This window comes from Corvus hawaiiensis, chromosome 6 (genome assembly GCF_020740725.1).
Source record: "Corvus hawaiiensis isolate bCorHaw1 chromosome 6, bCorHaw1.pri.cur, whole genome shotgun sequence".
In the NCBI taxonomy this organism is placed as follows: Eukaryota; Metazoa; Chordata; class Aves; order Passeriformes; family Corvidae; genus Corvus; species Corvus hawaiiensis.
In genome coordinates this window covers 53,816,748-53,839,747 of record NC_063218.1, presented here as the reverse complement: position 1 = coordinate 53,839,747, position 23,000 = coordinate 53,816,748, and the positions used below count along the sequence as shown (strand labels likewise).

Here is a 23,000-nt window from a genome sequence, read left to right as displayed (position 1 = left end):
ATAGCAATAAAAATATCAGAAATGATGTACGAATTGCCACAGTGCATTACCAGTCCTTTCCTGGACAGGGAGATTGTGGGACTGAGAATGTGACAGAGGTGCTCTGTGTATTGGAGAGCAGAGTTGCCCCATAGTTCCAGGTGCCCTGTGGTGTCACCTGAGAGCAAAATGTGTCCTAAGTGTGTGAATCCCAAAGTGGCTGGGTCAAACGGGACAGTTGGATCCATACTTAATTCAGTTGCTTCTTCTTGACTTGTATGTTGAATATTTAGACCAAGTTCCCATTTCTCTGCAAGACAAGCTGCTGAAAATGTTGACCTTTCTCTAAATTCCTTCAGTCCCATGATAGCAAGTGTGAAAATCAGCTTACAGACTGTATCAGCCTGTGTAGATTTTTCCTCCCTGTAATATCACAGTGGTCAGTGTGAAATGCCCTTGTTCCTGAGGCAGTTATGGGAACCCTGCTATTCAAAAGAAAAGAAATGAAATAGTAGCTAATGGAATCTTTAACATCTCTCTGGGGCTCAAAGCCTTGAACATTCAGTTGCTTCTCAAAGAGAGCAGGAAATTCAACTTCCTTCATAAAACATAGCGAGCAGAGGAAGGCATGTTATTTTGGCAACTGTAAGTTTGGTTATGGAATTGAATTATTTCCTCAGACATTTCTATGGCGTGTTCTCTTGTCTCCCGAGGAGTGTTAGAGGAAAGACTTGGAGAAATTGGAGCCTTGTTTCAAAGCAAAATAACTGGTTCTCTTTATTCCAATTAGCTTGAAGAATCCTCAAGGTTCAGATGAGGTTGGCTCAAATTGCAGAACAGGGTGCAGGTCAGTATGCATATGCTGATCCACAGCAATCACATAATTGTTTCAAGTATTTTCTTTAACATACTCTTAGAAGTCCAGTTGAGAGGTCTGATATCAAGAATGTATCAGTGGTAGAAATACATATTTTAAATTTTTGTTTCAGCTGTTAGTTATTGATTAATGCTCTCATTCGGGGGTGTTATAAACATGTGAATGAAGTGATTCTTAGAGGCAACTATGATACTCTGTAGTTTGAAGGCACACTTAAATTATGCAGTACCTCCAAGTATGTTTGGGCTTTTTTATTTTTGTAAAAAGACTGAATAAACTACTGCCATGTACATGGATCATAGCTTTTCTCAAAATAAGGGTTGCAATGTTACATACATAGTTGCACCCCTCTCATTTCTACTAGCTTGTATTTGCAATCTCATTACAGTATTTTTCTATAATGAATCTTGGGCATCTTTGGGATTTAATTGTAATGTTTCAATTTTGGTTTTAAGTGTTGAAAAATGTGACCATTTGTAGCTTTACAGCTGCACAAACTCCCATGAGTGTGGAAGCGTTTCTCTCTCTAAACCTCTATGGGGATTCTTTGTTTACTTTCCTTCTCAGCTCTTCCACAAGGAGTACTGGACCATCACCTGAGTTTATCCTTAAACAAAAATGTCAACAGCACTGACTGTGGGTTTGGTTTGTTGGTTGTTGATTGGTTTCGGGGTTTTTTTTTACAGATCTAATAGGGGAGTCCAAATGTTAGATCCATAAATATTTATTGATACTTGTTTATTCAAGTCCTGTGTAATTAAAATTCCAAAGGTTATCCTTTTGTGTCAAGCCAGGGAGATGCTTCTGTGGCTGCACATAACGTGCCTGTAAAACCAGCACATCTGTGCTTCATTTACAATATTGTAGCTTTTACTTTTGAGAATATGTGGTCACATGAATAACCCAATTGGGGAAAGGGAGAAGACAACAGAGGAGATGTGTGGAACTTAAAAACTGTCGCTTTTATTTTTCATGACATTGTCAAATACTTGAAACAAAGAAACCTGATTTCCCTTAGTACTGTGTCTATAACGCCCTCACCACAGTTGTTACGACATCAGTTTATTCTGTATTTCTAAGATATCCTTTATAGTCTCTGTTTCGGATGCTGTACTTCTGAACTTGCATCTGCCATGGAAATACAAACTGCCTGGTATCTGCCAGCTCCTGCATCAGCTTGGCTTAAAACTCATCACCAGCTTATGGTAGTGCAGGGGGAGGAGGGAGAGCTGAACAGACAACATAGCCATGTAAGTTTTTTTCTAGAGAAAAAGTATTATATGGCTAATGATGAGACATGTTTCTCATTATATGTTGTCCACTTCTTTAAGTGTTAGCTATGCATTTATTCTTTCAAAAATCTATTTTTGGTATTGTTTTCCTTGGAATAAAAATTATGCTGTTTTTCTGGTTGTCAGCCAACTATCTTTTCCCCTTCTTCCCTGCCCTCCCTTCATTCCCCCCTAGTACCCTTTGAACTTGTCCAACTTGTTGAATTTGGCAGGAGAGGACTGCAGAAGCATTATGCTCCTACAAGTGAAAATCAGTGGTGTGGTAAGGGAGGAGAGACCCAGCTTAGTGCTGCTAAGAGTAAAGGCTCCACTGTGAGCTGAAATTATCACTGATTCTGCTTGATCTGCCAGCTGGCAACCTGGCATGTGCGAAGCTTAAAACTAGGCACAGTAAATGCTGTCTCTTGGCTCTCCAGACTGGCAGGAGACTAGGAGACAACTAAGCTTGCTATGAGGGAGATAAGACACAAAATCATCAAAATAAAATACCCAAAGAACAGGTTTTGATAATTCAGCTGCTTAGAAACAGCTCATTTCTTAATGTAGGGAGACACAGGTTACAAAATGCTCTGTTTGTGCACTGCTATCTTTATTTTGGAAAAATTTCATAAATGTCTGTGAGACAGATCGTGAAAGCTGCAGGCTGATAACTCCTGTGATTTCACACCAAGTTCTAATAGTTGGTGGCAGTCCATGTGTTTGTCTGCTTTCCAAAGTGGAGCAGAGCACTATTAGTTTGTAACACAGACCCTCATCTCTTTTGCAGATTTTTCCATCGAGGCCTCAATGCCTGAGGAAAAGATCTGAGGTTTCTGAAGTCTTTGGGAACAGGCTATAGACTCTGCTCAGCCTGCTGTTTAGGCATGTCAGTCAGGTTCATGGGAATGTTGTCAGTGGACAGGTTCTTCCCATGGCAAGTAAATGTCAGCCATCTGGCTAGAGGCAGCCATTCTAATTAGACTTTCCTTATGCAACAGATGTTTTGAAGCTCAGCCAGGGAGAGGAAAGTAATACCCAGAGACTGTGGCCCTTATCTGCTTTCTGGTCATTTAAAGAAGGCAACTGGGGCTCAGGATTCTCTTCCCTGAAAATTTCCTTGCATCTGAAGCAGTTTCTCCACCAATTATGTCCTTTTGTGTATGTTCAAGGTCACTAGGCGAGCTCTAAGGCTGACAAAACTCCAGGAGTTCCACATCATGGACGCTGCTCACTTGAACTCACTACTTTACATACCCTTTAAATCACCTGTCATAGGTTTAGGTGTTTGGGTTTTTAATATATAGCAAAATACTGGTCTCTTTCTTTGAAGATTACTCAGAGTATGCAGATATTGGGTTTATGGATGAGGATTATTTTTGTTCTTCTCGGGTTTTTTTAAGTAACATTGGGAAAACCAGCAACACTAAACAGATGCTCACAGAATGAGAGATAGTGATCCTGTTAAATAAATCCCCCCCCGTCTTCAGCTCACTTCAGAAATTTCTAGAGATCCTTTTTGTTGAAGTAAACTTCAGTAAAAAATGGCAGAATGCGATCTCATTTGCTCTTAAGCAAACTGACTGAATGCTTTGTTTCTGTTACTCACTGATTTGTTATTCTGTGATTATTTGAAAGAAATTAATCTGTAGTAACATCCTGTTCTCTTTCTTTGCCTGATCATCTCTTTGGAAGGAGTTGTTCATTTCGCTTGAACTAACAAAAAATCCCATCCTTTTCGATCTAGATAGTACTAAACTTGTTTCTTTATGTTTAAAACAGGAAGCTCGTGCCTACAGCATTCCAGCCATCAGCCTGCTGAATCTTCATTATCCTTTCTTCACCTGTGCTGCAGGGCACTATGCTGACCATGAGAATTCCAGACCTTAAATTCCTCTGATAGCTAATAAGCTTTCTGGTTGCATTTTAAATTTTACTTCTGTTATTTGAAGCAGTTGGGCTAATTTCTCATTAGTGGGTCTCATCCAGTGCAGTGATGAGGAGCCCTGTACATAGGAGAGTTGCACAGGTCACTTGTTATTCTGACAATTTTTAACACATTTCAGTCTTTTTTTTTTTTTTTTTTTTTGTTGATTATCCTATATGTTGCCCATTTGCTAGTTTTTGAATTAAATGCTGCTTTATAAACAATTTTAATTAAACTGTTCAGTAAAAATTATGGATGGGGTCATAGATAAGAAGATATGAAACCCTAAGAAAATGTTTCTGGAAGATAAAAATAATTGTTGGATTGCCAAATTAATATCCAAAAAGCTGTATCTTTGTCCATAACTATCAAACATTATTCCACTGAATTGGATGCTCCACCTAGGTGGATGTTCATAAAACTCAGGATGGAACTGTGCATTCTTGGTGACTGGAAGTGCAATGTGGTTCAGGTATGTGACAAAAGTGAGATTTAGTTCAGAAGTGCAAGAGATGAGACAGTTGCTATTGGATAACACAATGAGTTTTACTACAGTGAATTTAATAATTTGGATCCAGCCTGAAGCAGCATTTATCCCACAGTACCAACATCTGATAAACAGTTCAGGTGAAGAAGCAGGACTCAGTGGCCAGTTTCACTTAAGTGCATTGGGGAGTGATCATTTCTTCTTCACAGTATAAATCTTTGCTCTATTGGCAAGTATTTGCTAGAAAGTGGTGAAGAATTACACTCATAGTGTTTTGAGTGCTCTGAGGTTCTTAAACAGATCTTTTGAAAAACAAAATGCAAAAAAAAAAAATCATATTTCCCAAAATATTTGTAAGATATAGTGAAAGATGTGTCATTATACAGTGAAGAACCAGATCTCTTGAAGAGGTCAGAACTGAACTGTTGTATCCCTCACTTTCTTGAGCACATGGTTCCATTATTTTCTGCTGCATTTATGCTATGAAATAATGATTTAAATGGGTGAAATTTCAATGTTCTGGCCAGTTAAAAAGATGGAATAATGTACTAGTGCAAAGCATATTCAGCATGTTTTCAACGTTTGGACCTTCCTCAGGAATATTTACCCATCATAGTAAGGGCTGCAGCTGGGTAGCTTTGTGAGAGTCAGTTGAATGAGTAACTTCTGCCTGTCTTTGCAGAGTAAGCTGACTAGAAAAGTTGTGTGACTTTGTAATGCCTGACTTTTGGGTTGGTGTAGTTGGAGAAATACGAATGAAGACAGAGTATGAACCTAATGAGTGAACTAAATAAAATTCCATTACTCCACCCTGCTTCAAAAAATGAAGAAAATTAAATCTTAATGCCAAAAGCATTAATATTGTGTAATTGGTAACTCTAACGTTGAATATTCATGAAGCTCTGCAGTATGTTCACTTAAGGAACTGATTGTAATTAAAACAAGCTGTGTGATTAAAATTTGCTTTTTGCTTCACCTCAGTACAAAATCACACTTAACACATATTTAGAATTGAAGTGGGTTTTTTCTTTCGTGTGTATGATAGAAAAGTGTGGTGCCATTCACTCAGGTTGGCAAATAAATTGTTATGGAAAGTACTGTAGTTGCCCTGTTTGTTTATCTTCTAGATTCCATTGTTTCTTCAGAAAATAATTTCTGATTTAACTGGATAATGAGAATTTTAGGAAAAAAATCATAGCCGGCTCTGACTTTAAATTTAAATATTTCCTTTAACAAAAGCACATAAATGGCATGTTCAGTTAGTAACTTTATCCTCTTTGTTCTGTAAAAGTATACTTTTTTTGTTTTCAACAAGGTCAAAAACATAATACTTGGAGGGAACACTTAGAAAATTAATTTGTAGGTCATCTTTAAGTGCCATGGAAATTAAAATAAACATTGTTCTATTGTTCTAACTAAGAAACATTAACAACAACAAAAAAGTTTGTGTTGGAAAAAAATATTTACATGCCTTAGAAACATGTTCAACACAATTTGACATCATCTTATTTGCAGAGATCAAACGGTATCATTGGTATTAATTTATCTTTAGATAGATTTAAATTATTTTTTACATAGATATAGGCATATATTTTGTTTGTTAAACTAGCTTGGCAATTGTTATTTGTTTGTAGTCCGTTGTTAGGTATAAAGAAGAAATTAAGGGAAGGTGTGAAAAAAGATGAGTAGAACATACATTAAATGTTTCTAGAAAACCTAGAAACTCTAGTTCTAAGTTCTAGCTTTCTGTTTCTCTCTTATTTCTTTTGATCTGTGAGGAAAAATACTGGGAAGATGATTTCCTAATTACTGCAGCCTGGGATTTGGATAAAAGAGAACATTAATAAAGAGAATTAAGATCTTAATTCTTAAGAATTTAATTTCTTAGCCAATATAATTAAGAAGTAAGAGAAGGATAGAAGTTGTCTCTCTTCAGCTCACTATTCCTTCCACTGTCTCAAGCAATTTTTTTAGAAGGTAACCTGAAGTCCCTTCAGGAAAGGCCATTATTTGAAAAAAAGTTAATTTTAACCTAACAAAGTTTGTCTCCCTGGGCTTCCCTGTAGTCATCTGAGAAGAGAGAGGTTCCTGCAGAATGCAATTCAGAGAGCCTAAATGAAATTTCTGATTTTAGGACAGGAACTTAAGTTGATTCAAAAACAAACAAAAAACCCAAACCGACCAACCAAACAGAAAACTTCAGGAGACAGATGGCCTTAGGCCAAAGTGGGTCCTCAGAAAAGGCTTTATACATATTGTCATGCCTCTTAATCTGTTGAAGGCATGTGGTATTTTTAATAATATAGTATTGAAGATGATGTACAGAATGAAATAGGTCTAGGCTCTTCTTCTTCTCTTGATCCTTCCCTGCAGAGAACATCAACTTTGGTGTTACTGGTTTTGGTAGGAACACTTGAAAGAAATCTCAGATCAGCATTTAGCAACTGTATCCAGCCACATGCAAACTGATGAATCCTTGAATGAAAACAGCAATTCCAGTTGACAAGTAAAAGCAGGCATTTGCATTGTCTATGAGACAACAATTGCTTCCTTGGCTTACCAAGTTTTGATTGCTTTATATCAACTCTAATAACTATAATAGGACTAATGCAATAGGACTAATGCAAAGTTAACTGAATTGATGAAGAGACACAAGTAAACTGGATAAAGTTTCATAGTGGGTAACAAATCAATGCCTAAGGTAAAACTGAGTTTGAGAGCTTCAACGGGAAGAGGGATGCTGAGGTGAAAATTTGGATTTTGGGTGTTGGAAGAACTGTTTTTCATGTTCCTTTACTTATCTGTACACCCAGGATTTGATATAGGAAACTTTACTGGCCTAGTCCTGTCCTGCAAGCCATAAAATGGGAGGACAAGGTGTGACCTGATAAAGTTAAAGGCATAATAGCGTTGCAGCAAAACAGCACAGGGAAAACTTGCAGGTTTAGAGGCAAACAAAATGTACAGTTTGTCTCTTCAAAGTAGAGACTGAAAGCTTTGACTGGAAGTTTATCTCTTTCTGTAGTGAGTGGAAGCTTTGATTGTGCTTTGTGGAAAAGAAAGCAGATTTCTTACAAAGTTTGCTATAGAAGAATTAAATGTAGTTTGTTTAGGTCGTGTGCATCTATGATGGAGAATCTGGCAATAGTGAGTGAAAACCTAGAATGATATATATATTATCTCCTTGTTGTTAAAGCAACCTTATTGTGGAATTTCTGTTATAGATTCATGTAGTAGGTTGAAACCTACAAACCAAACCATGGCAATTCAGTTTGCTAGGTACACAAGGGAAATAATACTTCCAGTGTGAAATAACTTTTAGAGTTGTGAAGTCAAGTGGCCTTTTTCAAATTTTTAATATCTCAAGAGAGACGACTGTCCACTGTATCTTAGACCAGTCTTATATTTTGGTTTTTTACATTTCTTTGCCTAATAAAACCTGATGTTTATACTGGCTGAACTAGTAAGAAATACTAGTAAGAAATGGAGAAAAAGAAGAGATACTTCAAGCCTCTATCCCAGAAAATAGATTTATTCCTACTGCTATATAGTCTGTGAGAGAAAACCAGTGGGAGTGCAAGAGCATCTTAAGACATTCCCCCAGTTTGTACCATTGATTTGAGCTGAGAGTATTCTCATGGTTTTTCTGACTCAGCCACACGTGAGGCTTTTGGACCAGGAGTGTAGGCAGTGCTGTACAGCTGAATGTATATGACAGGGAGAGGTGCCATCTCAAAATAAAAAAGACACATTTTTGCCATGAGAAAAATCATTCACTGGAACAACCTCCCCAGGGATGTGGTAGTGTCCCCATTACTGAGGTTTTCAAGATACAGTAAGACAGGATCTTCAATAATCTCATCCAGGGTCCCTTTCCCACAAAGGGTTGGGCATGTTGATCTTTCAAGGTCCCTTCCAACCTGAGCTGTTCTGTGATTCAGTGATAATAAGTAGGAAAAAGATGGAGAACAGCAATAATACTTTGTAAAGTAAATAAAACATTGTAAAATAAGTGGTGTATAAACCTTCATGCCGGTCTCAGCTTCTTGATTTTCTGGGAGAGGAAGTTTCTATCTTGGTTTGCACCTATGTCTTCTATTAAAAGGTATTGAAGTCAAATGGGATTTTCTTCACACAGCCAAAAAATTGGGAATGTCATTTTGTGTGTGTGCAAGCAGATGTGCCTGTATGTGTAAGACTGCAAAGTTTGAAAAGTGCTGCTTTACTGTCATTTCTCCTGTGAAATTGAATTCTTTCTGTATGATGCATCTTAAAGAACTGAAAACACTTTCAGGGGCCTGCCACCCAAATAGCCTCTTAAAAACATCTGAAGATCTAAAACATGACAAAGCAGGGAGATGCCAAGCATTCTTCAGCCTATGTTTACTTCTTCCAGGAAGCTTCTTAGGAATCCAGCACAGTATTGTCCTGGATCTTAATCCTGGCTGTGATCTTACCATGTACTGTTTGTATTAACTAGAAAAATATAAAAAAAGTCCTTTTCTCCCATTGCTTTCTTCTGCCTGTTGTTCTGTCCATCTCTGTCTTTGCACTGCCAATTACTCATGATGGACAAAAAGGCACTTTTCCTTTGTTTACTTTGTTGCAATCAATTTCTTTTAGAAATTGAAGCTGCTTCCACCAGTGAACATAAGGGCTGCACATCCAGGTCTTGCAAACCATTCATCTGATCCCACATAAGGATCATGTTCATGCTATTCCAAAAGCAGAAACCTTCTTTAACACTCACTGTTTTCAGCCATCTGCAGCTCAGGCCTTTCCAGGTCCAGGAGCTTTACAGTATTATCACTGTACCTCTCCTCTAAATGCATCTAATCCCTGTTTGAACTGAATTATTGTGTCTCCATTCTTTTACAACTTCCTTTAGTAACAAAATCAATTATTTAATTGTATACTGTTGTGAAGGGACTTCTTTTCTACTCAAACCATTGCCTAATAACTGCTTTTGACATCCTTATCCACATGTACTGTGAGCAATTGTAAGCAAATAATTAATAGACCACCTTCTTCAGTCTATTCATCATTTTCTAATCTGTTTCTATCCAGAAGTGTCTTTTTTGCATGGAAACCATTTGCAATTTCTGACCACTCTTTCTTCTATGAATCATTTGGTTTTAAGTTGTTGGTGTTTGTTGCTGTTTTACTGGGGGGGGAAGGTGTTCTTGTTTTGTTTGGGTTTTTGGTTTTTTTGATATGTGACTAGAACTGTTTTAAAGTTTTGGGCTCATATTCTATAGTGTTTTCAGCTTTTTACTAGTAATTCTTAACATTTTTTCCTTTTTGGCTGCTGCTGAATGCTATTTTCAGAGAACTATTCAAAATTACTCTCTTTCCTGACTTGTAAAACATAATGACTCTTATTTAGCTAAGCGTATTCTACATTTGTTTTTTTCTCATGTGCATTGATTTGCCTTTTTCACCTGACATTTTATTATTCAGGTGCTCAGTATCCCATAAACTACCTTGGCTGTCTTTAGATCTGATTTTCCCATCTTGTCTTTAATCATGTGTACAGATCCACTTTTCCAGATTCTTCATGACTATGTTGAACACCTCTACCTGTAGAAGTGTAATCTCTGCAGCGCACAGAGCAACTTCTGTCCTTTATTTTCTTCCTTCAGTTACAAGAGGTATTTCTCTTTTGTCCTGTTAGAGCAGTTTCCTTAAGATGCTTGGTAAAAAATTTTGACAAAACCTCTCTTTGAAAAATACACGTGCCTGTATTAAAATGCATGTTGATTGCTGTAAAGGCATTTAACGAAATAGCAAAGTTTAGATTGCTGGACAGTCCTGTATTAATTTATCATTCTTGTATCTGGATCCATTTAGTAATAAAATATTAAATTGATTTCTTATCTAGGACAGTTATTATCTAAAAGTTAGGAACCAGGATGGAAGTCTTAAGTGATAACAAAATTATAAAGCAGTAAGTCCCTCAAATCATTGTTTTGTTTGGGCAGAAAAACAAAGCAGCTCAAGGTCAACATCAAAATATTGAAGGAGGTGTTTGGAAAGAATGGGTATCCTTCATACTGTGTGCCTTTATCTCAGTCTCTTTAAGGCTTTTTATTTGCCTTCCACTACCTCAGGTAGATAATGCACAGCTTTTTGTCTTGGCATTTGCCAGAATGTTGTCCAGAGGCACTCTAAAAGCCCAAAACCTTGATTAACAATAAAACTTTTGAAGAACTGGTATTTCAGCATCTCTTCTATTAAAGATTAGTTTTATCTATGTAGATCTGTGGTACTGTTAAAATTACAATGAGTTCCTATATCTTCTTTTAAGAGGTATTTTCTAAATACTTTACCTGGTTTTGTATTTTTTATTTCATAATATATTAGAAGCACTGAATCTTTTTCATTCCACAATTTTCTACAACCATTTTAAAGTTTTAATGTTGGGTCCCATTACTTTAATGCAACCTTGTTTATTTTATTTGATATAAAGAAAGAAAAAAAAGTTCAGGTAATAAATCCTAACGTATGCAGACTGCATACTTATTGTATACAAATTGTTTCTAAATAGGCAAATACAGCATGCCATTTTGACTCATCATATATAGAGTTATAAAATTAGCATAACTAGATACACATCACAACTTCTTAGTAATGACAATAGCAATACTGAGTTCTGGCATAGCTGATAAAGTGCAGTGAAAGAGAGCTAAGCTCCATTTAGCTCAGTATCAAGATACAACTGATGCTCCTTTCCCACTTTGTCTCCTTGCTCCTCTTCCAGGAGATATCAAACTCTCAGCAGCTGCAATGGAACAGGAGATATTGTACAAACTCAGTCATTTGCACCAGGGTTGAACTGCTGGTTGTGAACTGAGGGACTGAACTGCAATTCCGTGCCTTATTCACTGCTCTTACTGCAGACAGGGAGTGCCCTGAAAGAAACAGACAACAATTGCAGTAGGTCTGATATTTCTGTGGCAAATCTTGACCCATGGCATGTCCAGGAGTTTTTTCAAAGTCTCATAGAATATGAGTAACTCTGCTCCTTTTATGCCCTTCTCACATCCCCTATTTTCATTTTAGGTTTTGAGGTAAAAATGTCAAAAGTATATAAAATGTAACCCCCAAAGCACAGAATTCTCTTTGCCTGCAGAAGTAGTTCTCTGGTATAAGCTCATCTCTTTCCTAGGGCCTCCATGTGCACAACACTGCTAAAACCATACCAAATTAGTGTGGATTTTTTTAGATGTTGAAGAGATTGTGCATAAAGCTGGTACATTATTTTTTTGGATCAGCTCCTGGATATAATCAGGAATGGAATGGTGTTGGCTAAATAATTTTATCAGGGAAAGATTTTGACAAAGGACATGAGGAACATTTTGCTACATTTGGCTTGTGCTATTCCAGAAGAGCAGAGCTGTTGTTTTCCTCAAAGCTTTTTTCTGAACTGTCTACTTACCCAGAAAAATGCAGGGTTTTGGTACAGTATGTGCCAGTCAATGCATAAAAATTCCTTTTTTGTTATGATAGCTTTGATTTTTTTATTAAATTTCCTAGTCCTGGGTTTTGAGGAACAATCACTGAAAATGGCAGAAATAAAGTTAGCAAACTATGTGTTCTCAGAGTGTTGTATATGGTAGCCCTCTAAAAGAAAAAGAGAAATTATCTTTCTTACCATGTTTTCTAGAAGATGCAAGCCAATAAGGATAGTTTCCCAATTAGAATGCAAATTGTAAAGCTCCTGAATCTAGAATTTAACAAGCAGCCAAAATAGGCCTCCTTTTCTTCCTGCTGAGAAGAGTTTAAGAGGAATTATGTACTTCATTCACTTAAATCATCAAACGTAAGCTTTGATGTTGCACATTTGGAAATGCTGACTTCAGTCTAGTCCATATGCAGAATATATCTGTATTTCCTTAAAGTGAGGAAACCAGAAGTAGATGGTTAAATTCTCCTTCAGGTCCCCAGTGTTAATACCTGGAAGACAAAGTCAAATGGAATGGTTGTGGTGCTTTTGAAGTGGGTGGTGTAAGAGAACATTTAATTCTTTACTTTTAAGGACACCTCAAAAATAAAAGGTTGACTTGTCCTTTTTTTACTTTTTAGCATTACTATGTGCTCCCAGCCCTGAGATTCTGTGGGTAGAGACTTTGTGTGATGTAGTGGAAAGGCAGCTCTGGAGTTGGTTTGGGTTTGTTTGGTTGGATTTTTTGGTACTAGCAATAATCCCTTGTCCCTCATTTTGGATTCTGATAGTGGGCAGAACTTCGAGAACACAGAAAATGGGGACTTGCTTCTCTTTTCTCACAAAAAACTGCTTGCTTTCATTTTCAGACCATCCTTTCTGCAAATCAGCAAATCTCTTTTTTCTGAAGTGATAAAGCAGTATGCTTTCTCCCTTTCCCTCATATTAAAATAAAGAGCTCAGGTTGAATTTTCCTGAAGCTACCTCATCTGTGTGTCAAATAAGGACAAAAAAAGGCAAATTATTTACCCTATAGTTTTGGCCATGGATTCTTGACTGCAGCCACTGGGAAGTCTCCTTCTGGCCACATAGAGTTCAGGCCATGTAGCTGTTTTGGGGATCTAAGAGCAGGAGAGAACCATGACACTTCTCAAGTCAGAGATGCAGCCAGAGATTACCCAAGAGAGGCTTGCAAGTGCTACCTGAGGTTAAGTCTCCCTTTTGGGATACTGGTATTTTCAAGCTAGGAACAGTAGGCAGAACACTAATCAGATGAAGCATCTGTGTAGTCGGTCAGTTGTACTGGTAATATGATGCACTGCTCTGCTAAAAGTTTCAGTCACAACTCAGCTGTCCTCAGTCTTTTGATTTCAAGGCTTTGTTTGTATTGGGAGTTTGGAACATGCACCGATTCAGATCAGAAATCTGAGCAAAGTATGAAAAACCACTGTGTGGGCTGCTTGCAAAAGGGTTCATCTCACAAAGTTCGCCAAATGTTATTTATGACTGAAGTTTATCTCAGTGCTGTGGCTGTGTTATAAAATAACCTTTTAAAGAATGCAAATTAGTATTTTACTCTGTAAGATATAAGAACAGCTATGTCATGAGCATGCCTGGTGAAAGAGTCTCTGTGCTAACAGCTTGTTTCTGTATGATGTGTGCAGTTTGGGGTATTTATTTTACCTCTGTCTTAATTACTACATCATCCTGTCTAATGCAACACCTTTGCAGCCCTCAAAACTGCCTCAGTAAGCCCAATTAGCAAAGGAGGGACTCTGAGGAATTTGTTGCTGATTCAGCATGTGCCTCATTGGTGGGTCATCCAAGCCAATATATTGCTGACTTGGCCAGTAAAGTGCACGTGGCATATCTTTGCTAAATGCGTCAGTGGCAAGCTGATCTTGCTGTCTCTGAATACTGTGGGTCTTAGCTTTTAAATACCAGTACAAAAAACCCCAAAAAAATTTAAAAAAAAATCAAGCTTTATCCAAGCTACTGAAAGTCTGCCTTTACATAGTACATAAGTTGAACTGTGCTGTAAATATGCTGCCTATTCCTATCACACCTTCTAAAAATTAAATTTAAATTAAAAACAACATCATTTGTGAATGCTTACTGTAAGAACTTCATAGTGTGAAAATAACACTGTGTGACTACATCTGAAGCGTTCTTGTCAGGGTGTTTCTAATGTGGTCCCAGAAGTGTAAGTAGCAAGGAATAACACAGCACACAGAAAGCCGCAGATGATTCAGCAATACAGGCAGAAGACCTTCTGCAAATTGTGTTTGCAGAATCTTGTATTGCATTAATCGATCTTTTGAGAAAGAAAGGGCTTTTGGCTCCAATTCTGCATTGACATCACACCTGAATCACACACTGAGGACTTCCTCCCCCACTCCACCTCTTTGGAGGATACTGAACAATCATCCTTTGCATATTATTATTATTATTATTATTATTATTATTATTATTATTATTACTGTTGCTGTTCCTGTTGTGCCTATTTTTAGAGCTAGATATTGATAAGAGAAATTAGTCTTGCTGCTGGCTTCAAAATTGTGTCTGTTTCCAGGAAAAAAGCTTAAAAGGTGGCATTAAAAGATGTTACTGCTTTTTCACACTTCTACATCATATGCTGGCAGGAAGGAAGAGGTGACATGACGAGCTTTGCTTTTTCACAGACAACTAGGCCTGCAGCTTTAATGTGTACTCTAGGAATAAAATTGGACTTTTTCTAGCAAAAGCAACAATACTTGTGACCTAATATGCAGCATCCCTAGATCCAAGTTGGGACATTATAACCTGGATGAGTGAACTAGCACATCTGTGGAAAAAAATAAGCAGTCAAAGTCCACACAATGGCTGTTTATTTGAATAAGTTGATATTCTAGTTATTCTTGTCCTGGTATACATCAATATTTGAAAAAAAAATCAGTAGACTAGGATCCATAATTCTTTTCTCATAAAAAGGAAGTGAAACACATTCGTGCTCTTTCAACATGTGTTCATTTTTGCAATGCAAAAATAGGTGTCCATGTATCACTAAAGTAAGCAAATGTGAATCTGATTGTGTCCAGGAAGCATAAAGTGGGAATAAAATGCTTGTTTTGCTGCTTTGCCATTTATCTGTGTAAGATGGAAAGCCAAGTATAATCTCCCTGCTTGAAAGCCCACAATTGCATTCTAGATCCCAAAGAAAGCTATTTATTGTTGGTTTGTTCAACAAAGTGTTCCCTCTGGGATTACCCTTCGTGACTGGGAAAGAAAGAATTTTGTTTAATTTCTTCATTTGGAAAATTTTTTGCTTGACGAGTAACAAGACTCCTGGGTCACTAAGCAATAGTGTTTGACCCTTATTGCCTTCAAATTATTTGTGTTCCTAAGTCAGGCCTTTGGTAGTTGTTTTTTTCAAATTATGCAAAGTTGATATCCTGCTGCCATGCAAAGCAGAATAATTTATAGAATGTTTCTATGTAGAAATTGCTTTCAAAAATTTTACTTCATGTAGAAACCTTAAGGTTTTTCTTAGAAAAGGATGAATAGACACCAAGGAACACTAATTTTTTTTCCTGTAGTCTTATTGGTCTCCCCTCCACACAAACATATTTGTTCTCTTTTTACATTGACTAAGAATATAGTCAAGTGGCAATTTGAGAAAATATCGTCTCAAGCTCCCACCTCTGCCTACACCATAGACAAAAATAAATGTGTAACTAGAATGTGATGTATAATACATGCAGCCCAGACAGCAGAAACACATCCAGGTTTCTCCAAATCTGTGAGAAGGAGTAGAAGAAAGAAACCCAAGTGGCTCTGTGACTGAATACATGATGCTCATTTAGGCAAAGCCTGTTGAGTGGTATTATTATCTCCTGGTGTTTTGAATGGTACAATTTCTGTTGGGTGAGTTATCAGTGCAAAGGTCCTCCATCAGAGGGGTCCTTCAGCACCACGCAACAAAGAGTAGCACTGCCTCCTGAACGAATTTTCTTTGAAATAGTAAGTTGTCTAGGAGGAGGAAGAGAGCAACATTTTTTACTCACATATAATTTGTTGTTGTTGTTGTTATTTTATCCTGTTTAAGGTCACTGCCTTATGTTGTAACAGTTTTTTTTCCAAGTACTTCCTAGCTCTGGGTTTCTTTAGAACTGCCCTCCTGAAAGACACTTGGTGTACTGTTCTCCCACTCTTATGTTCACACTTTCTTATATGCTGTTCCTTATGCTTAGAAATCCTTATTCTCCATGCCAAATATCCTCCCACTCTATATTCACATTCTTCCTTTAAACTGCATTTCCTTAAAGTCTATCAAAAATAATCTGCAAGTTAAGAAATACAGCAACTACGCCTTGAGATCTGACAGTCTTCTGATCATCAGATTTGCCACTGTTGGCTGAATTCTTTAACTTAGGCATAATACTGAATAAATCAGGGATTCATTTTTCCTTAATATCACATGTACTGTCTTTATCACTATTTAAAATCTTATTTTTAAAATTTTAATTTTATTTTAAAATACCCCAAAGTTCATCCCAACTGGTTTCCTAGAGGCCACCTAGCTGAACAGTGCTTCTTGTTGGCTTGTTCTTGCTTTTCTAGCTGAAAGTTCACTGATGGATAAAAAAATGAGGTCAGTAAGACATCCTTCTCATAAGAGAGCTGAGTCCAGTATCTTAGGTACAGATTCAACCAGATAAAATTACCGTTTTGGAGTTCTGTCTCAAGAATATTTGTTCAAAGAAAAGCCCCAGAATGAATAAAAACTACAAATGAACCAGAACTTTTTTTTTCTGAACTTGTATGCAATTCTTAAAACCATTTGTTTTCACGGGGAGTTAGTGCTGCTTATAACCTCCTTTCTTTACATTCTTTTTAGTGCTACATAAAAAAACCCTGAAAAGAAAAAATTTGCATCCAAACCAGAGTAATTTATAAAAGTTTTATTTATGCAACATTAACTCCTACTTGCCCCCCCCCCCCCCCCCCCCAAAAAAAAAAAAAAAGTGTAATTGGGAAATTTTCAGGCTGCCTAAAATAGGCTTACCTTAAAAGAAATACCTTTTTTTAAAATCTGGGTCTACTAGTCTAAAACGCTCATGAAACACTGCTCCTCAGTGTTTCTAAAATATGTACATTCTTCATCTGTTTGCTGATTGTCTGCAGCATAAAATTCAGCCTAGGATTCTTGCAAGGAAAAAAACAGGGGTTGTAATCCACTCCTCCAGATGCTCTGCTGCAAGAGAAGTACATCTAATCACTGACTGCTAACAAAACATAAACTGTAAAAACATTGCTAAAACAAATGAAGCTGACATTTTACAGGAAAAAAGTGCTATTTTCAAACACAGTTATGAGCTTTTAGTAAGTCTGAAATTTCCATTTAGCTATGTCAAAGTGATTGCCTGTGAGCAAAATCAGGTCCAATTGCTTTTTCTCTTAATGTATCAAGGAAAAGCTAAAGCTGGGACCAGAATGGATCCTTCAGGAGTTAAATACAGAACTCTCAGAAAACATTTTCCACTAAACTCTTTCAGAGTTAGTTTTCAGATTTCTTTAAACTCTGATGTAAATTTTTTATTACATAACCAAACCAAATGCCTTGCTGGTCTTGTTGGACCAGCATCACCTTTCACCTCCAAATGTCTTGGTTTTCAAGTCTCAGCAGTGTCATGACTACCCATTACTGGAGATATTCTCCCAGGATGCAAATCAGGCTGGACATGCATCAAAACATTTTACTTTCCACCTGACCTAGCTTTTCCTTTCTCTCACTCAAGCAGGTTATTGAAAACCATGCAGTTTTATGTGTTCCTGAGCTATGAGGAAAACAGGAAGCAGAAAAGGAGATTCTTTCCTGTCATGCTGTTCTGTAAATCAAGTCCTACGTGTGTAGCTTGTAGTTCAAAGGAAGTCTGTAACCACTGAGTTTGAGGGAAGGTTTTTAGAGGTTTTATTTTCCTTCAGCTTTTGCTAGTTTCTTCCTTTAAAATAATTTTGTGACAGAATTATTCACATTTATCCCTTGTCTCTGAGGCTGCAACCTGGAAGTGTTCTGATTGTCAAGAAGTATTACTTAAGTGTCTCAGGAATTAATCTCAATGCTCAGGAATTAATCTCAGAATGAGAACAGATCCTTTGAATTCACACAGTGGTCGCATATACACTTTGCATGCCCCAGTGGAATTGTTCTGTATCGTATAAAGAGAAACACCACTTTTTCTTCCACATTTTACCTTGTACAGTTGTATGGATGTTTGTGTGGGTAGGACTCGGGTCATTAAGGTCATCACAGAGGTGCCCTATATTAGTCCTGGGGCTATGACTGTGGTTCAGTGAACTGGCTGAAGCAGGATCTTAATATCTTACAAACTTGAGTAGTTAACATGAAAAACCACTCTTTTGTAAGTGATGAAAAATGAGATCCAGTAGGAAACTACTAGTCGATTTTTTTCCTGTGTTGCAGACAATAGAGAAAATGTCTTCCAATTTCCATGTAGGACCTTTTGTCACATAGGGCAAGAATGTACATGAGTCAGCTTTAGTTGTGGGGTTTTTTTCCTTTTCCCAGTGAATGTTCCTATTATACAAAGATCTTGGAGTCCTAATGCAAAATTTCAAAGTATTTCTATTAAGATATTCTGGATCTGGTTTTAGGGGGTTTGTTTATTTTGTTGTCTTGTAGTTTGAGGTTTTAAAAATTTTTGGTGATGGCTAATGTATGCCAACACACTGTGTATTTTAAGCTGTAATCATGCTTTTTCTTTGAAAACACTTCTGTGGTACAAACATAAGGAAAACACCCTGTTTTGCTCAGACTTTGTTTGAAGTTTACTGGGTTTCAATACTTCAAAAGCTGCAAAACCTAACCCAAATGTTATGTGAATCCCATATGTTTTTACAGCTATACAAAAAGGAGTGCAAAAAGATACCTTTCTATTATGGCAATGTTTGACAACCACTTTGCAGGGCAACAAAGAAAAAAGTTACAAAAAGCCACTCAGAATTGTGCAGTTCAGCTGCGTCCACGAGCAAGCAACTCCCGTTGTTGACAAATGAGTGTTGCTTGACTTGACCTCAGGCAGCACAAGGTCAAGAAATATTCATAAAATGCTTTCTTAACTGTTTACTTCCGCTCTTTTTTGCATACTCTTGCTGTGATGTGACAGAGCATTTAGGGTCAAGTGCCAAGCTATCAGTGGAGATGGAGTAAAGCACCTTTCTCTGAGCCTTCGCTGACACAGACTCAGCCGTGACTCAGCCAGGGGAAGTTAACTGATTATACTTAACTTTCTCTACTATGGTAAAATGAGTTGCAGAGAGAACACACTGAAAGCCAAGGGCCTCTAAATACTTTTCCCTTTTATGGAATAGAGCTCCCAGATCTCCATTTCCTGGAGATTGTACTCTAAGCCTACACAGTGGTAAAAGAAAGTTCTGTGCATTCACTGATCTATATCTGACTACAAATTTGAGCTCAGGGGATCATTTTTTTCCTAACTATTTTAAGTAGTAAGTTTATAATAACAGACCAAAATGTTAAAAGGCACTCCATCCTCTCTTTTATTTCTTTTTCGTACTTTTTTTTCTTTAGATTATCTCCTCTTAGTGTGGGAATGAGCAGAATTTGGTAAATAGGTCAGGTAATTTGTTTGTGTTTTTTTAACTCATTTTGTAGGTGCACAAGGCTCGTGCAGACTGAGATTGTGGATCTTCACCCACATCCACTCTACCTGTGACCTGTGAGTTAATCTCTACAAGCATTTAATTTTAAAATATAATTTTGAAGCTCTTGCAACTTCTGAAAGAATGGAGTTTTGGGGGAGATAATTTACTTTGATAAAACACTACAATAATGTCATGACATCCTTTGATAAGATAGAGGCAGGTCAGACAGAGCTTGATCAATGAAGAAAAAACCAAAATAGAAATAATAGGATCTTGAAATTATCTCAGTGCCTAAGATGCTAATATATGCTCATGCACCTTGACTGTTTTAAAGTGCAGGTGTATTTTTTTGTCTCTCCTTTCAGTGTCTTCGGGGTCAATAATTACAGGTGTTTCAGTTGGTACCTCAATGTATTGTTAATGTATCTTCTTTGACTGAAACATGTTTGTGCTTGTGGAAATGAGATAAAGCTGGCAGAGCTAATGATTCCAAAGGCTATTCAGCTGGCAGGTGAGCCAGGCTTAGAACCAGGCTAGTCATGTTCTCCACACTCTAGCTCAGGGTTTTGTAGGGCTGTCAGCTGGTTTTGTACACAGAGGTGTGAATTTCTGTAAACTCCAAGGCTACACTCTTCCCTAATGCTCTGCTGAAAAAGAAAAAATGTACCTTCCAGTGACAGAAATTTTCCAAGGACATTTTTTTATTTTCTATCTACATTTTTGACATCCAGGCAAGCTCCTCTAATTCTTGTAGAGTGCTCTCACAAAGCCCCTATTTCTATGCATTTTGATGCCACGTGACATTTACTGGTGCTGTTTTTGTTGCCCAACTAAAAAGGCAGAAAGTCACTTCAGCAGTGATGGAAGAACATTTATTCACATTTAAGTTTCCATCATTTCTAAACCTTTGCCTTTCCTACCAGTACCAGAAGGCAGTAATTGATCAGAAGATGGCAGAACTCCTTGCAAAGCATGGTATATCCATTTGCATTTACAATATGTGATGTTTGTGCTGGGTAAGCATCATAAAATCTTTAATAAATCTGGACTACTGATTTTAAGAACACTGCAGAGGTTAAAACTAAGCTTTTAGACTGAAAAATTAATAATTTGGGAGTTCCAAATCATATAGTTTATTAACTGAACTACATCCTTATACTGAAATACCAGTATGTAGTAGCCCTCACTTTGACAGTGTACTGGACTGCAGCTGTGCAGTTGAGGTGTGCAAAGATGGTGTTTGTTTTAAGAAGCTTAAGAATATGAATAATTATGTGCAAGCTTTCCCTGCTGCAATATAGTCCTCAGCACCGGGGTTTTCTGGAGTGGCATCAGGAAAAAATGGAAAGTCAGAAGAAGAAATTTTCCTACTGATCAGCACAGAGATTTGAAGCTTATTCCTATTTGCAAGATAGCTCTGTAAGGAAATCAGAGTAGGGTTATAATTGTGTCAGAGACAGCCTGAACTCGGTCCACTCCAAATCTGGGGGTTGTTAAAGTGGCATAAGTTCATCTTTCTACCCTCCATTTTCCCTTGGCTGTACTTTCTGTGCTGCATCTCTAGGACAACACCGCTCAGGATCTGTCCCTTTCTATTCTTAGACAAGCCGGCTGATTTGTTTCTTTTTCTTTTAAAGTTTTTTGCTTTTTAAATCTGAAAAATGAACAGAAACTCGATGTGCTTAATAGCTCTTTCTTGTTTCAAGATAATTTGCATTACTTTTTTAAGTTTAGTATGTACAAAGAACTCAGCTAAGACTGGGAATAAACCACTTTGGTGCAATAGCTTCTACAATTCCATGTAGGACTGCAAACATGCTTTGGCCATGACTCGAAGCATTCCTGATTTTTCAGGCCCAGCATTCTGTTGGGTTGAATGTATCAGAACCATAATAAATTCATAAGGCAAACACTAAGAGGAATTAGATAAACAGACAGATTTATATATCTTCTCTTTTTTCTTGTTGTTGTTTTTTATTTGAATTTGAGTTCTTGCAAACTCAAATTTGCATAGGATGTCAGGATTTTGTTACAGAGATGAAAAGCAAGTCCATGTCACTTTTTTTAGTTACCTTGCTTCCATAACATCTTCATGTTTTGCTAATAGTTGGTGGCTGATACAAAAATATTTAATTGTTGAAGCACACAGATGTTCAGTGCTACTGCTATCTGTCTAATCTCTGTGGGGTTATTCAAATACATGTACTCATAAATACCTGTTTTCCATCATATTAGGAACTTTAAATATGTTTTGCCTTAATAACCATTTTTAAAGCTTTTTATTCATTGGAAGTTTCCTAATAAAAGCATGGGTCTTAGCTGCTTCTGTAGTCCAAATTTTTCACACATTTTGTAGGTTTTGCAACACAGATTTTTTTCTGTGAGAGCTGAGGTGAGGCACTTGTCACTACTGAGACTGCTTCAGTATTTCTTGTGAATGGTTTTGCCTCTTTTTCCTTTTTTTTTTCAAAGCAACAGATGTATTTTGACAAATGTAATTGGCAACATCAATAAACCGACATGTTCCTGAATACATTTCTTTGCCCGCCCCTGAAATGGAAGGGAGAACTGTAGCAGGTTAATTTACAATGCAGTAGCCAGCAGTCCCTAGTGCAGGCACCAGGTGGTCTCAGCTGTGTGTGTGTGACCCGCAGGCACCGCCGGGGAGTGCAGTGATGAGGACACTGATGTATTGATGAGGACAGTTCCCTGATCCCTGGGCAGGTGTCAACAGTAAGTATTGCAACCCATCCACTGCCACTCTAAGGACTGATTTGTGCTTTGCGCTGCTGATCCTCAGACTTTGGTACAGGCTTTCATGCTGATGTTATCCTTGTGAATGCAGTGCCTCCCCTTGATACTAATAATGAGAATTTTTCAGCTAATAGGTAGTGATTTTTTTTCCCCCTCTTTGGGCATCTCTGCTGTTTTGCTTCAGAAGTGTCTTGCACCCTGTTGTCTTGTGCAGAGGTGCACCAAGTCTTTGCACAATTCACCTTAGTCTGGCTCTTGCTCAAAGGAAGAGTGCCACCCTCTGGGGTTCCAGTTTTGGTCCTCTGAGATCTGAGATCATGCTCTGTAGCATTAAGACTATTAGTTACTAAAAGGCATATTATGGAAGAGATGACTGAGAAGGGACCTCAGCAAAGTCTGTAATATCTGAAGGGATGTGCCAGAGGATGGATCCAGACACTTGGTGGTGCTGAGCAATAGGACAAAAGGCAAAAAACTGATGCAGAGCAAGTTCCACCTGAACATGAGGAAAAACTTCTTCACAGTGCAAGTGACCATGCACTGGAACAGATTGTCTGGAGAGGGTGTGCAGTCTCCCTCACTCAAGTATTCAAGAACTT

The 23,000-nt window shown here is 37.5% G+C and overlaps 1 protein-coding gene across 11 annotated transcripts in view; it reads left to right on the top strand.

Annotated features, from left to right (window-relative positions):
- IRAG1 (inositol 1,4,5-triphosphate receptor associated 1) overlaps positions 1 to 23,000 on the top strand; it is a 61,413-nt gene that overhangs the window by 6,822 nt on the left and 31,591 nt on the right. For 8 of the 11 annotated variants that reach the window (XM_048307920.1, XM_048307928.1, XM_048307927.1 and 5 more), the window contains exons 2-3: positions 19,658 to 19,721; positions 22,302 to 22,380. The gene's annotated coding sequence lies outside the window, so the exon portion shown is untranslated. Of the gene's footprint in view, positions 1 to 771; positions 827 to 19,657; positions 19,722 to 20,606; positions 20,664 to 22,301; positions 22,381 to 23,000 lie in introns of those variants that run through there. The other 3 variants (XM_048307921.1, XM_048307924.1, XM_048307929.1) reach the window with 3 other exon arrangements.